Consider the following 15,292-nt stretch of genomic DNA (forward strand, 5'->3'; position numbering starts at 1 on the left):
CAGATACATGACCCAGCAGACTCCTGCCTCGGGGCCCATGCCTATTGCTAGGCAAGGATTGGACATTTCAGGCTTAGTGATTGTTTATCACTCTTTTCTGCCTCCAGAAGAAAGTGGAAGAAATATGTGAGCAAAAATGTCTGGGAAAAGCTGGTGAATTTGGAGATTAGCAAATTACAGAAATATGTCAGTTACTTTATATGCAGTTAATGTCTTATTCTGACCGTTACAGGCATCACACCTGTCCTCCATGGCTGTTCAGGTAAAGGTCCTTTATTAGAGGAGGACGCTGGGGGCTGCTGGGCTAGGGGAAGCACCATGCAAAGACTATAAAGATAGCAGGGGTTTCATAACCTTTATGCCCAAACCAGATAGAGACAGTACGAAATGACACGATAGATCACTTCACAAAAAGGAGGAGGCAAAGTTAATACTATTTGCAAAAGCTGTGGCTGTATGCATGGAATATTCTAGAATATCAACTGAAAACCTATTAGAAACAACATGAGATGTGAGTAGGAAATCAGCCCCCAAATCTAATATATAGTGATCAATTTTATATTATAAGCTATAATGGGACAAAAGACCTTATTTATCATAACAACTAAAAGAATAATAGCAGCAAATAAATATAAAAAGAAATACGGAGAAACTCAGACTCTATTGAGGGACATAAAAGAAGACGTCAGTAAATGGACACATATATCTTATGCTTATAGAGCCAAACTCAGAAGTCTGAAGATGTCAGTTTTTCTAAATTAATCTGCAAAGTTAATGTAATTATATTTTGATTTAAAACATCAACTCAATTTTTTTCCATACCCTGACAAGCTGATCTTAAGTCGAAATAAAATAAGTAGATGAGAATAGCCAGGAAAGTTCTAAAAAAAATAGAGAAGATCAGGCGTGAGGTAGGGAGTAGGCTTGTCAGATAGAAGCCATTGTGAGCAGAGCAGTTGGAAAAGGGAACAGGAACCAGCAGGCCAACCTGCATCAAGGTACAAATGACAGTAATGGCTTTAGTGGATCATCCGGTTAGAAAACAGCTCTCAGGGGCTCCCGACTCTTTGTGGAAGCCACAGGGACTGATGTGGCTTTCCGTCTTGCTTCGGGGGGAACCGTGAATTGATCTGGAGGTTCTTTTTTTTTTTTTTTTTTTTTTTAAGGACCACACTTGTGGCATATGGAAGTTCCCAGGCTAGGGGTCAAATTAGAGCTGCAGCTGCTGGTCTGCACCACAGTGACAGCAATGCCAGATCTGAGCCACATCTGCCACCTACACCACAGCTTGGTGTGCTTGGGATCCTTAACCTGCTGAGCGAGGCCAGGGATCGATCCCACATCCTCACAGAGACCGTGTGGGATCCTTATGGGTTTGGAGGTGCTCGAATCCTCTAGTTCTCTTACTGATGGGTCAGCTCCAGAGCAGGCTGGCCACAGAAAGACCTGGCCCCTGGAACGGCACCAAACTGGGGCCCATTTCTAAGTAAGTGGCTCAGTGGACACTGACCCCAGTTCTTTGGGTACTTTCTTGGTGATTCCTGCTTTGGCAGAAAGCTTGCTTTGCTGAGCTCAGGAAGTGGGCTCCCTGGCTCCTGGCAGCACAGAAGACTTCACGGGAGATGGGAGGGTGCGGGCTCCACGTGCTCTGTGGCTCAGCCTGGGCTGTTCCTGGAAAAAGGACGTGACCTCATTGTTCTCTTGCCCAACACAGCTCTGTCCTTCATTGTGGGTGGACGAATATGGTGACCACTGGCCTTCCCTCCCAGCTCCGACTGCTAGAAACCCAGGTCCGAGACCAAGCATGGCAGCGCTCTCTGTAAAGATGCCACGGTGCCCGTTTCACACACCCTGGGAAAGCTCTCTCACACACTTCAGGAACCTCCATTGCAAGATCTTTGACTGAATCCTACCTGCAAAATCCCTTTTCCTAGAGTTCCCGTTGTGGCTTGCTGGGTGAAGAACCTGGCAATCCGTGAGGATGCGGGTTCGATCCGTGGCCTCACTCAGTTGGTTAAGGAGCAGATGTGGCTCAGATCCTGTGTTGCTGTAGCTGTGACCAGCCGCTGCAGCACGCATTCAACCCCTAGCCAGGGAACTCCATATGCTGCAAGTGAGGTTCTAAGTAGGAAACAAAGAAGCAACCTTTTATCAAGTAAAGTTACATGTTCACAGATTTTAGGGATTAGAATGTGGACGTGTTTTGCAGCCCACAGAAGCAACCATGATCTGATTACCAAATAGCTGTCATTTACTGAAGGCTGCGGACCAGTCAGGCACATCCCACGTATCCCATCCCTTAATTCTTAACATAGTAGCTGCTGTTACTACCCCAACAGGACAGATGGGGAAAGATGGTTTAGAGAAAAATTTCTCCTATGGCTATTAGAGACAAACCCAGGGGTTTCATCCCAGCTCTCTGAATTCCGCCCTCTTTTCCCTAAAAAAGAAATGAAAAAACCAATTACATCTTTAGAAAATTAATGATTACTGCTTCGCAGTAGATGTGAAGCAAAGGGGATCATAGTCAGACTGTTGTCTTGCTGGACCACTCTGGCCATCGGATGCTCCTGAGAAGGCTTCTTACAAAGCTGTGTTCCCCTCCCCCCAGTCCCACCTGCACCTCTGATAATTGTGCATTAACTGACTCCAGGAGCCGATCCAGCGAGCCTGGTTCTCTGAGTCTACCCGGGAACACCACACAGGAGGGGGTGGGGAATTGTTTTACTCCAAAGTATCCTGTTAACACTCACGCTGCTGCCATCTATTTTTTTTCTCTCTTTTCTTTTCTTTCTTTTTTTTTAAAATGGCTGCACCTTCATTATATGGAAGTTCCCAGGCTAGGGGTCGAATCAGAGCTGTAGCTGCTAGCCTGCACCACAGCCACAGCAGTGTGGGATCCGAGTCAAATCTGCAGATTATGCCACAGCTTGCAGCAACACCGGACCCTTAACCCACTGAGTGAGGCAAGGGATCGAACCTGTGCATCCCATGAATACCGGTTGGGTTCTTAACCCGCTGAGTCACCACGGGAACTCCTGTCTATTCTTCTCTAGACAAGGTCTGGACTTCTCAGCTTATGAAATGAGCTTGGCCAAGGTTTGTTCTAAGTTTTCCTTTGCCCAGGACCTTGGCATTCTTCCTCTGGTGTTCAAAAAACACTCCCTTGTCTCAAGAGAAAATTAGCACCCCTCTAGCAAAACCTACCTCAAAAGGAAACGCAAAATTCATGAACAGAGACGATATCCAAGCATTCTTTTTCTCTGATCTAGGGTGCCCTGGACGTCAAGGTTGGTGAATAAAGTGGAGGAGAAGGGGAAAAAAAATTTAGCAGTCTCTCTACCCTCCCTGAGCAGGGGGCACTAGGTGGCAGAATTTGCTTAGCACAGCTCTGCAGGCTGCCAGCTCCCGCCCGGCTGGTGGTGAGGCAAGCGAGGCTGGTTCCGTGGCCAGGACCCGGTAACTAGGTCACGGTTAAACTGAGAAATATGTGTCATCCTGTAGGTAGAAGCACAGGGGCTATAGCTGCTTCTTCAAAGGCAGAGCTCCGCGTGGCCCCAGCCATAGCTGAACCTGCCTACTCTCTCCTCCTCCCCTTTCTTTCTTTTCTGTTCTGCTTTGTCATAGCGCGTCCCCTCTCCTCTGTCCCCTGGCTGGACCGGTTCAACCCTGGTGGCTTGTAGGGTGGGTGTGATCGCTGCTTCCCATTGCAAGCCACACGTTCTCCACTCTAAAAGTTAGCTTCCTGCTGGCAAAAGTCACATGTTCAAGAAAGTGCCTTGCTTTGCAAAAGGAAGCATTACATTAAAGAAAAAAAAAATGCACAAAATTCACTGAAAATCCCACTACCATGCCTTTGTCTCTTGAGCTCCCTTTTTAAAAATCTCTTGTGGAATCTTCCTCTGACCAAGAGTGAGCAGGCTGGCTGCCCCGTCTTCCTTTCTGATCACTCTCAGATAATAAAAAGCTCTCTGGTTAATTTCAGTCCTAAAACACACCGGTGTCTTTTATTAGAATGATGCCAGGCTACAGGGCATGGATGGCATCACATACTAATGGACACAGATTGGCACACGTCCTGTGATGCAGTCGAAACACTAAGCCAAGCCTCCCCATCTTCTCTGGCAGCTGTGCCTGCAGTGGGGGAGGGGCCAGGGCAGGGCTTCTCTTCTCACCCTCGCCCGCCCTGCAAGCAGAGAAGGGGACCAGACCCTTCTTAGGAGGCTGGGGGCTGTGTGCTCTTCTACCTGGGGCTCTTTAGAAATGCCCCCCACTCCCTTCCCTCCTGCGCTTCCTTGGCCTTGGCCTTGAGCTCCATTTCAAGTGGTCACTGTGACCCCTCGTTCATCCCTGGCGCATCCTGCATCACATTCCACCCTCCTTCTCCAGGTTTTTCACACAATTACAGTAGCAGTCACACTGGGGCCCATCGATTGACCCCATGCCAGCTGTCCTAGGTTGAAACAGTATCCCTCCCAATACCTGCCTACCCAGAACCTCAGAACACAGTTTGATTTGAAAATAGGATCTGTTCAGACATAAACAGTTGAAACAGTGTCAGACAGGCCCTGATCCAGGGCTGGTGTCCTTGAAAGAATAGGAAACACAGCGATGGAGGGAAGCTGTCCACATGACGATGCTGGAGGGATGCAGCTACAAGCCAAGCAATTCCAAGGATTTCCGGAGCAGCCAGGACCCCTTAGAAGGAACCCACCCTGCAGACCCCAATAGAACTGTAAGAAGATTACTTGCTGATGCGTAAAGCTGCCGGGCTTGTGGTACTTATGGCAGCCCTGGGAACAAATGCACCGACTCCCCCTATTAGCCCACATCTGGCCCCAGATAAACACCCGCGCATGTTTGCCCCCATAAACCTTGGAGGGCAGCCTGACTCTGCCGAGGACAGCCCTACCCTGGCCCTGCTTCCAAGGCCCTGGGTCAGCCTTCTCGTGTCCTCTCCATCTCTTGGCGGCAGTCGGACCCCAGGCCCCAGTCCATTTCCTCCTTTTCTGTGTGAATGAGACATGGTCCTCGGCATCACCCACCTTCGCCTTGACCCTCCTCCTGGACCCTGGGCTGGGGACTAGCATCCCCTCTGCCCTCTCCCAAGCGTGGTTGCCCACAGCACGGCAACCAGTTCTCCAAAGAGCTCTCTCTTCCACCTCCTCCTTGCACCTCTCTCTCATCCTTCGTGAATCTGGTCTTGCCGAGAGGCCCAGGAGCTGGACCACAGTTCCTTCATTCCCTTTGAGATTTTGTATCTGGGAGGTCGTGGTGGGGGTTGGGTTTTTTTTCACGCTCATTTGGTTCCCCAGTCCTGTTCTAACATCCTGTTACGAGTGTGTGTGCACACACACATGTATATAAAATGTTTTACATTGTCAAAGTGAGACTTTACAAACTTGACTCTTTCTGATTATAATAGGTTAATTTGTGCTCCCCCCACCCCCCAAAAGGCATGTCCTCCCTGAGCCCACGAATGTAATCTTATTTGGAAAATGGGCTTTGCTAATATTATTCGGTTAAACATCTCAAGATGAGATCATTGCGAATTCAGGATGGGCCCTACATCCAATGACAGGCGTCCTTATAAGAAGGATGTGGGGGAGACAGAGACACAGGGGAGAAGGTGTGTGAAGACAGAGGCTGAGATGGGAGCCAGGCACCCCCCAGGCCAGCCAACAGCTTGAGGAGCAGGGAGAGGAAGGAAGGATTTTCCCCTAGAGCCTTGGGTGGGAGCCGGCCCTGCTGACACCTTGACTGACACCCTGATTTTGGACTTTCAGCCTCCAAAAAGTGTGAGAGAATACACTTCTATGGTTTCTATGGTTTTAACCCCCCAGTTGGGGTAATTCATTGTGACAGCCTGAGAAAACCAACACACTGATTGAATTATAAACATTTTTGGAGTTCCCGTCGTGGCTCAGCGGAGATGAATATGACTAGCATCCATGAGGGAGCAGGTTCGATCCCTGGCCTCGCTCAAAGGGTTAAGGATGTAGCATTGCTGTGCGCTGTGGTATAGGTCAGGAGCGACTTGGATCTAACGTTGCTGTGGCTGTGGTATAGGCCAGCGGCTACAGCTCTGATTCGACCCCCAACCTGGGAACCTCCATATGCTGCGGGTCCAGCCTTGAAAAGCAAAACAAACAAGCAAACACATTTCCATGCTATTAGACATTGTGGTAGTTGTTTTTCATGATGGCCCGCTTCTGTAGTATAAGGAAGCCAATCAATCCTCTACTATGAAATGTTTAATGTTTGAAAACTCAACTAACTAACTAATAAGGAATTACATACTCGTGAACATTCATTTTGTCTGATCATTTCCTTAGGAAGGTTTCCTAGGGGTGGGTGCAAGGATCTACCCTCTGCGTGAGCCTCTCTTGCATGGATCCTATCCCTCGAGGCCTGTAATTTCTGTAAATATTGTTTTATGCTAGTTGGTACAAGACGTGTAATAACTCCATGACTCACTTGTATCACAATACTACAAATGCTGTCCTTGTGAGCATGAAACACCATCTTCTGAAAACCAGGCACCACCTAGTACTTAGGCTGTCTGGGTCACCCATCTGATACATTTTAGTCACAATTAGTGGGACACCTTGAATTTTGCCACCAGCAGTGTACTAAAAATGTGCTTCTTTGTACCTTTTCTTTGGTCTCAACTCTAAAAGCAAACCCTGATATTATATATATAGTAAGTCACTTAAGCATCAAGAACAAACCTGGCTTGGGTCAACTTCTTCCTCGGTCTGTAATACTTAAAAATACAAATGTAAAAGATGCTGGAAGTTATGTGAGCCCAAGAAGTTTTTGATCCTCTTCGTTCTGAAGAAGTCAGCAGACGAAAAAGAGCACTGCAAACGGTATTTGCCTCGACTCAAAGGATCTGGGGTGCAACTTGTATTTTGCTGACATCAGCTTTTTTTTTTTTTTTTTTTTTTTTACCTTGGGAATGTTTGCGTCATTTACCCTCGGAGACCTATTTTGGACAAGGAGGTTGGTGGGCTAAATGAACTCTAAGATTTGCAAGATTCTATGCTCCTGCTAATGTTTGAATGCCCATTTGAAGGGCATTTGCCTGTTCATTTCTAAGTATTGGGGCAGACATGTCTGAACCACAGGAAGACTTTCCATGTACATCATTTGAAGAGAGTGTCTGGAGTCAAGACCTTGTCAGAATAACAATCACAAAGTCACAAGCATGTTAAACCAATGCAATTGTTTTTCTTTCTTTCTTTCTTTCTTTCTTTCTTTCTTTCTTTCTTTCTTTCTTTCTTTCTTTCTTTCTTTCTTTCTTTCTTTCTCCTTCCTTCCTTCCTTCCTTCCTTCCTTCCTTCCTTCCTTCCTTCCTTCCTTCCTTCCTTCCTTCTTCCTTTTTTCCTTCCTTCCGTCCTTTCTTTTATTTTGTGGCTGCTCCTGCAGCATATGGAAGTTCCCAGGCTAGGGGTCTAATCAGATCTGTAGCTGCCGGCCTACACCACAGCCACAGCAACAAGACATCCAAGCCACACCTGCGACCTACACCACAGCTCAGGGCAAGGCTGGATCCTTGACCCACTGCGTGGGGACAGGGATTGAACTTGCATCCTCGTGAATACTAGTTGGGTTCGTTACAGCTGAGCCACAATAGGAACTCCAACCAACACAATTGTACCAGGAGCCTACCTCATTTTTTCAGTTAAATAAAACATTCAATTTTCATATGAACTACTCTCTTGATACACAAGGTTATGATTAGAGACAATAAAATAAATTGTGGAGTCATAACCCAACTAGATATTTTGTCTCATTTGTGAGTTTATGAGAGACTGTGGCCTGAAATAAGCTTACAAAAAAATGTCTATATAACTCTGACTTGGAACTAAAAATAACTTAGTAATTGACTCTAGGAAGAACCTGATTAGTATAATCAAATAGGAGATTCATTATTAGTTTGGCTGATAACTATTGAGTAATACTCTTTGATTCTGGAGTTCCTGTTGTGGCACAGAAGAAACGAATCCAACTAGGAACGTGAGACTGTGGATTTGATCCCTGGCCTTGCTCAGTGGATTAAAGATCCAGCGTTGCTGTGAGCTGTGGCGTAGGTCGCAGACACGGCTCAGATCTGATGTTTCTGTGGCTCTGGTGTAGGCCAGCAACTGTAGCTCTGACTGTACCCCTAGCCTGGGAACCTCCATATGCCTGAGGTGTGTCCCTATAAAGCAAAAAACAAACAAAAACAAAAACAAAACAGAAAAAAACGCAGAAAAAACCCCCAAAGCCTCCCCAAAACTTCCTTGATTCTAAGAGAAAAACACACATGCACTTATACACTCATGTACACACAATGCACAAGCACACACAGGCACACACACACATAACAAAAAGTGAAACAGATGCAGGAGTTTACACTGTGGCTCAGAGGTAACAAACCCAACCAGTATCCATGAGGATGTGGGTGTGATCCCTGGCCTTGCTCAGTGGGTTAAGGATCTGGCATTGCTGTGAGCTCTGGTATAGGTCGCAAATGTGGCTGGGAAAGAAAGAAAAGAAAGAAATGCAGTCTATCACCTCCACCTTCTTCTTGGCATTTTTATGCCAGGGCCTCTTCTTTGCAAAGAGATAATAATACCATATACCAGGAGGAAAGGCCTGTAGTAGTAAAATTAGCATCCAGAGAGATGACTCTGTCACATAACACAGTTTTGAGTTAATGAAGAACCAGTAGGCATTGGTCCTCAAGTTGCCTGCCATATTCTTAGATGACCCAGAGACAATTTACTTGAATGGCTTACATTTATTTTTCCTTAATGTTATGTCACTATTCGGGTTTCCTTAATTTTCCTGAGTTTGGCTTTATTTTTGTTATTTCATAAAACTCGTCAAGTCTTTAGAGTTAGATGGAACGTTGGGCAGTGTCTATCTCCTTGGAAACCCGGGTCAGCGACATCAGAGCCCATCGTGGAGAAACAAGCTCCTTCCAGTGACTGGTTCAGAAAAGGACATGTGAATCCACACAGACCAGGGGTAAGCAGCCGAGTTTGCTGGAGGCTGCTGGACACACTTTCTTGCTTTATGGGTCTTTCTTCTGTATAGATGAAGTTGACACACGGCAGAGGGTAGAGCCAAGAGCATCTGAGGTATGGAGCCAGAACTAGTGGGTTCAGTTGAGCCCCAAACCTGTCCTACACCTGCACTTCCAGAGCCAACCCACTTGTCACCGTTTAAGTCATCTGAGGCTGGCAGTTACAGAAAGTGCTGGAAGTGTGATATATGGTCATGCTCAGCTCATCTCATTCTACACAAGAAACCAGAGCCCATTAGGACACGTCAAGGAAGCAGCATTGGTTTGGGAGATTGTACTTTTTTTTTCCTTGCTTCTTAGGGCCACAACTCTGGCATATGGAGGTTCCCCGGCTAGGGGTTGAAGTGGAGTTACAGCTGCTAGCCTAAGCCATAGCCACAGCAACATGGGATCTGAGCCATGTCTGCAACCTACACCACAGATCACAGCAATGCCAGATCCATAACCCACTGAGCAAGGCCAGAGATTGAACCTGAGTCCTCATGGACACTAATTGGGTTTGTTACCACTGAGCCACAGTGGGAACTCCCAGGAGACCTTGTCTTGATGACCCAACTTACTGAGCCCCTTCTTGATCTTTGCTCCAGTGCTGAGGTGCTTGCCTGGTAGATCCCATTTTAAAGTTTTGGTATTGACAGGCAGGCTAATTGAGATTCCTGTTCTCCAATTAGTCTTGCCTTTTGATTAGAATGTCTCTGCCTATTGCTGTTGTCCTGCTCAGAAAAGGCTTCAGGTTCCCAAGGAGATCCTGGACCCACACTTCTCCCAGCCTGTGCATCATGGGAAAGAAAAGGAGAAGATAAGAGAAAGCTGTAGTCCGCCTGCCACCCCCCCCCGCCCCGCCCCCACATGCCTGGATAATATTTGGCAGAGAGTGTGGACCAGTTCTTCTTTGTCTCATTTCTTTCCTCCATGAACACATCTTTTGTTGTTGTTGTTCTGGGCATTGTATAAAAGGACAAAAGTCCTAGATCTTGAATCAGACGAAGTGATGTTAACACCTGGAAATGACCTTGAGCAGGTCATTTCAATACCACTCTGAAAAACTTAGTGTCCCCAGGCCTCTGCTCAGTCATCTGAAAATGAAGATAAAACACCTGCCCAGCACACTTCCAGTCTGAAGGGCATCCCCAGTTCATAGGGTGGTCTGGTGCATCAGTTGGGTCCCCCCTATGTAAAAGGGGTGAGTGGGACATGAAATGTAAATTTTGGAGCATTTTCTAAATGTTAGGTCTTGTTACCATTATAAAAACACTCACCTGGAAACTATATCAAACATTTTAGAATGGAAAAAATAAAAATCTCTATTAAAAAAGTTTCATTTCTTCTTCAACTATTGTCATCTTCCACATCCATAAACTTCCCAGCTCTTGTATTACTCACATTAGTGGTGAAGACAAAATGCCCTCCTTTTCATGCCCTGCCACCCTCCTCACCGAGCAATAACCATGTCAACTGGAAGTATCATAAAGGGCACTGGCTGAAGCACTTATTTTGCGGTCCTGCGTGCCTGGGCTTTTAGAGTGTTGGCTAAATATTACAAGTGATGGGTGCCCCTGACAATTCCCACTTTTTATTTTCTATTTCATCTGTCACACCTGGATTAGGAAGAACACAAACCTTCACCTTCTGTGAAAAGGTTGTGATCAAAAGAGATTAAGTTGTTTCTGAGTAGTTTAACTCCGAAAATGGCATCAGGCTAGTTAAATGCATCCTTTCATGGATTATGGGTTGAATTTTGCTCCCTCCCCTGTAAAATATATATATTTGAGATTGGAGCCCCAAGTACCTCGGAAAGCAGTTTCCTTAGGAGATAGGGTCATAGCAGATGTGATGAGTTAAGGTGAGATGTGTTCTTATTGGAGTAGAGTGGTCCCTAATCCAATGGATGCTTACTGGAGTAGAGTGGTCCCTAATCCAATGGATGCTTACTGGAGTAGAGTGGTCCCTAATCCAGTGGATGCTTACTGGAGTAGAGTGGTCCCTAATCCAATGGATGCTTACTGGAGTAGAGTGGTCCCTAATCCAATGGATGCTTACTGGAGTAGAGTGGTCCCTAATCCAGTGGATGCTTACTGGAGTAGAGTGGTCCCTAATCCAATGGATGCTTACTGGAGTAGAGTGGTCCCTAATCCAATGGATTGGTGTTCTTATAAGCAGATGGCTCTGGGAAGAGAGACATGTGTGGAGATGCCATGTGACAATGGAGGCCAGATTGGGGCAGTGCAGCTTCAAACCAGTGAAAACCAAAGCTTGCAGCTCTGCCAGAAGGTGGGAAGAGGTAAGGAAGAATATCCTTACAGGTTTCTCAGGGGTCATGGTCCTACTGACACCTTGATTTCAGACTTCCAGCCTTCAGAACTGTGAAAGAATACATATCTGCTGTTCGTTCTTTTTTGTTTCTTTGTTTCTTGCTACACCTGCGGCATATGGAAGTTCCCAGGGTAGGGGTCAAACTGGAGCTGCAGTTGCTGGCCTACGACACAGCCACAGGAATTCGGGATCTGAGCCACATCTGTGACCTACACCACAGCTCATGGCTATGCCTGATCCCTGACCCACTGAGCATGGCCAGGGATCAAACTGGTATCAACACCGATAGTAGTCAGATTCATTTCCACTGCACCACAATGGGAACTCCCACTTCTGCTGTTGTCAACCATTTAATTTGTGGAGCTTTTTTATGGGAGCCCTAGAAAATGAATACAGTATTTAAGAAATTAGGGAGAAGAAGAGCTTCCAAATGAAACACACCGTATTCATTATCTAATTTTGTGTAACAAATTACCTAAGTTTGGCAGCTTAAAATATATTATCTCACAGCTTCTATGGATCAGGAAACTGAGTGTGTCTTAGATGGGCCGTCTGGGTCACTGTCACACACAGGCTGCACTCAGGGTGTCAGCCAGGGCTAGGATCTCATCTGAAGGCTTGCCTGGGGTAGGATCCGTCATGAACTGATGGTGGTTCCTGGTCTCAGCTGTAGGTAGAATGGGGGAAGCAGAGGTGGTTCTCAGGTAAGCTCCTGAGACATGTATTACTTGTTCTCAGGAAAAAGAGACAGTACATCACTGTGTGATAATTAGATCTTCAGAGGCAAAAGAACAAAGGGTATATTTCTTGAAACCAACTATTGCCTCCATGAAGACGACATTTTTTTTTTTTTGAGATCATGTATTTTTGGAAATGTGATGTTTTTGACTATGCCAAAAGTAGGTTCATTGAAAGACTTGAGAAATTAACCTAAGTTATCATTTCATTCTGTGATTTCTTAGAGAAATCTGGTGAGATCTCTGTCTTCTCAAATACTGGGAACTGTCAGGAAATGGAAAACGACAGCGTCCCTGATAGTTAGCACAAATTTATTACACAACTGATCCTGTGTTACCTACCCAATTACTTTCTCAGAGGAAGCCTATTAATGCATATATTTATTCAGCCTTTAAAACATCTATTGAGCATCTACTGTATGCCAGCTGCTGTGCTTGGCACTGAGAATACATTTTTTGTTTGGGCTTTAAATGGGTACAAATAATCCAATCTCCTGTACTCAGAGTTCTGAATTGTTTCACTTTGAAACACAAGCATCGACTCAACTCTTGCTTTGTTACTGACGGATTGGAACAATTATCTTCCTACTTGTCCACTGAACTGTGGTGGAGACCTTGGTGAACATTTCTGCCCAGGGCAGCAGCAGAGAAGGAAACCTCTGTGGTCTGTGTGCAGGAGGGGGAGGAACGTGGGAACGAGAATGAGAAGGAGAGAAAGAGACAGAGACAAGGAGACAGAGACAGAAAGAGACAGAGAGAGCGAGTCTTGCTTGAAACCTCTTCCTTCATACCTTCCAGGGAGCAGGTGAGGTGGGGATGGCTACGGTGGATGGATGTTGAGCTTTGGCTCCTGGTTAATAGCTCATCAGAGCTGCGGGTCTCTGTGGGGCATGTTGGAGGAGGGGACCTTCGGTATGGTTCCATTATAGGGACATTTCTCTTGTCTGAGTGGCCTGTGTGTACGGCAGGAAAACATCTCATTACCAACCATCTGGTCCTTTCATCTTCTGTCAACAGCCCTCCTCCCCTTTGGAGTCCCAGGCCCTGATCCTGTCCCATAGCTCAGGATGGCACATGGCCAGGGGCTCATATATTTGGAACCGTAAGTATGAACTCAAATGTGTTTTTCTGGGAGTTTCCATCATGGCTCAGTGGTAATGAATCCGACCAGTATCCATGAGGATGCAGGTTCAATCCCTGGCTTTGCTCAGTGGGTTAAAGATCTGGTGTTGCCATGAACTATGGTGCAGGTTGCAGCTGAGGCTTGGCTCTGGTGTTGCTGTACCTGTGGTGTAGACTGACGGCTCAGCTCCATTTCAACCCCTCGCCTGCCACATGTGTGGCCCTAAAAAAAGACAGGAAAAAAAAAAGTGTTTTTTCTTGTTAATCTGTCTTTTTCTCAATTTAATTTTTAGACCAGCGAGTTCTTCAAACTAGGAGAAAAGAAGGGAAAACTTTCTCACACCAACAATGGAAAAGAAAACCAAATTAGAAGTGGCACAGAAAAGAAGCCGTGCCACCCGGAGCAGACTGGTGGTTACGGGTGACAGGATTGAGAAAGAGCAAAAATGAAACAGCTAGGAGCCATGAGTTATAAACGAATTGGAGAGCAGTAGGAAATAAGCAAGGCAGACAAAGGAGATCAAACACACATAATTGATGTCTCTAAGAAGGTGAAAAAAAAGGAATGGACAGGACCTATATTTAAAGTTGTAATTCAAGCATAGTTTCCAAAGATAAAGGAAGAAGTGATGCTTTGGTTTGAAAGATCACAACATAGGTCCTAGAGGAAAATATTTACATCGGACCATCCATGTGGAGGCTCATCTCAGTAAAGTTACTGAATTTCAGAAAAAGAGAGAGAACCCTTTGGACACCTAGACCAAGGGATCAAATGGGCTCTTGGGGGGAGAATCAGTCTCGCTCAGAGCACTTACAGCCCCGATCAGTCCTTGAAATGATAAAGCAATGTCTACAAAGTCCTAAAGAAAAAAACCTTGTGACATAAGAGTTTGAGAGCCTCCTGTGCCTTATGTCACAAATAAGGGCAGCAGAAAAGCATCTTTGAACGTGCAAGCACTTAGAGAATATTGTTCCCATGAGCTGCTTTTCAAGAAACCACCAGAGAATGACATTCAGCTAGTTGAAAGGTCAATGAAAAAAATACAGCAAAAAGACCACCCGTGAATGCTGAATTCATTACACGGTGGGTTTGAGACCAAAGTGCTTGGTTTACTTTACAGGCATTAGAAATAATAGCACCAGTGAAAATCAGGGGACAAAGAAGGGAACCGTTGTAGTTGGAAAAAGTAAAGGAGGGATCTAGTCTTCATTATATAACATTTCCCTTTTATTATTTTTTTTTTTGAATTTTACCTCAGGCGCATTTTCTATGTGTTCAAAAAACAAATAACCTCTTTTTAAAAATGACATGAAAGAGATGGGCCAACATTTTGGACTTTACTGTTCTGTCATCTAGAAGCTGAAAGATGAGGTATGGTTTTGTACCTTCTCAACCACAGCCAGTGCGGATGGAAAGAAGCCACCTAAGCTCTCACAAAACCTGAAAAATGGCTGAGTGGGAAGAGCAAAAAAAAATGCAGCCTTCTGTGCTGTGTTTCTTGTGGCAAATATTCCAACGATCCTTCTGCAGGGACCCCGTATTACAGTGGCATGTAGTTTTTTGATGGAAGAGGTGCTTGAGGAGACTTTTCAGATCCAAGGGACTTCTATTGTGAGCTTATGGTTTTTCATCCTGTGTATTCCCGTGACTGGTAAAGGGGAGCAGAATTTGTCACCCCAAAATATGCCTCTTTGGTATAAGGATTATCTTGAGCAGTTTTTGTTTTTGTCTTTTTAGGGCCTCACTCCAGGCATATGGAGCTTCTCAGGCTAGGGGTCGAATTGGAGCTGCAGCTGCCGGCCTACACCCTAGCCACAGCAATGAGGGCTCCGAGCCATGTCTGCGACCTACACCATAGTCCACAGCAATGCTGGACACCTTAACCCAGTGAGTGAGGCCAGGGATTGAACTCACGTCCTCATGGATCCTAGTCAGGTTCACTACTGCTGAGCCATGACAAGAACTCTGCCGAGCTGGTTCTTTTTTGAGAAACAGCAGACATAGGAAAAGCTCTGAAAACGAAGCAGAAGTTACCATTTGGTA

Source organism: Sus scrofa, chromosome 15 (assembly GCF_054392235.1).
Source record: "Sus scrofa isolate SSC_HxYL_T2T_F1_AM1 chromosome 15, Sscrofa_HxYL_maternal_Yorkshire_Landrace_v2.0, whole genome shotgun sequence".
NCBI lineage: Eukaryota > Metazoa > Chordata > Mammalia > Artiodactyla > Suidae > Sus > Sus scrofa.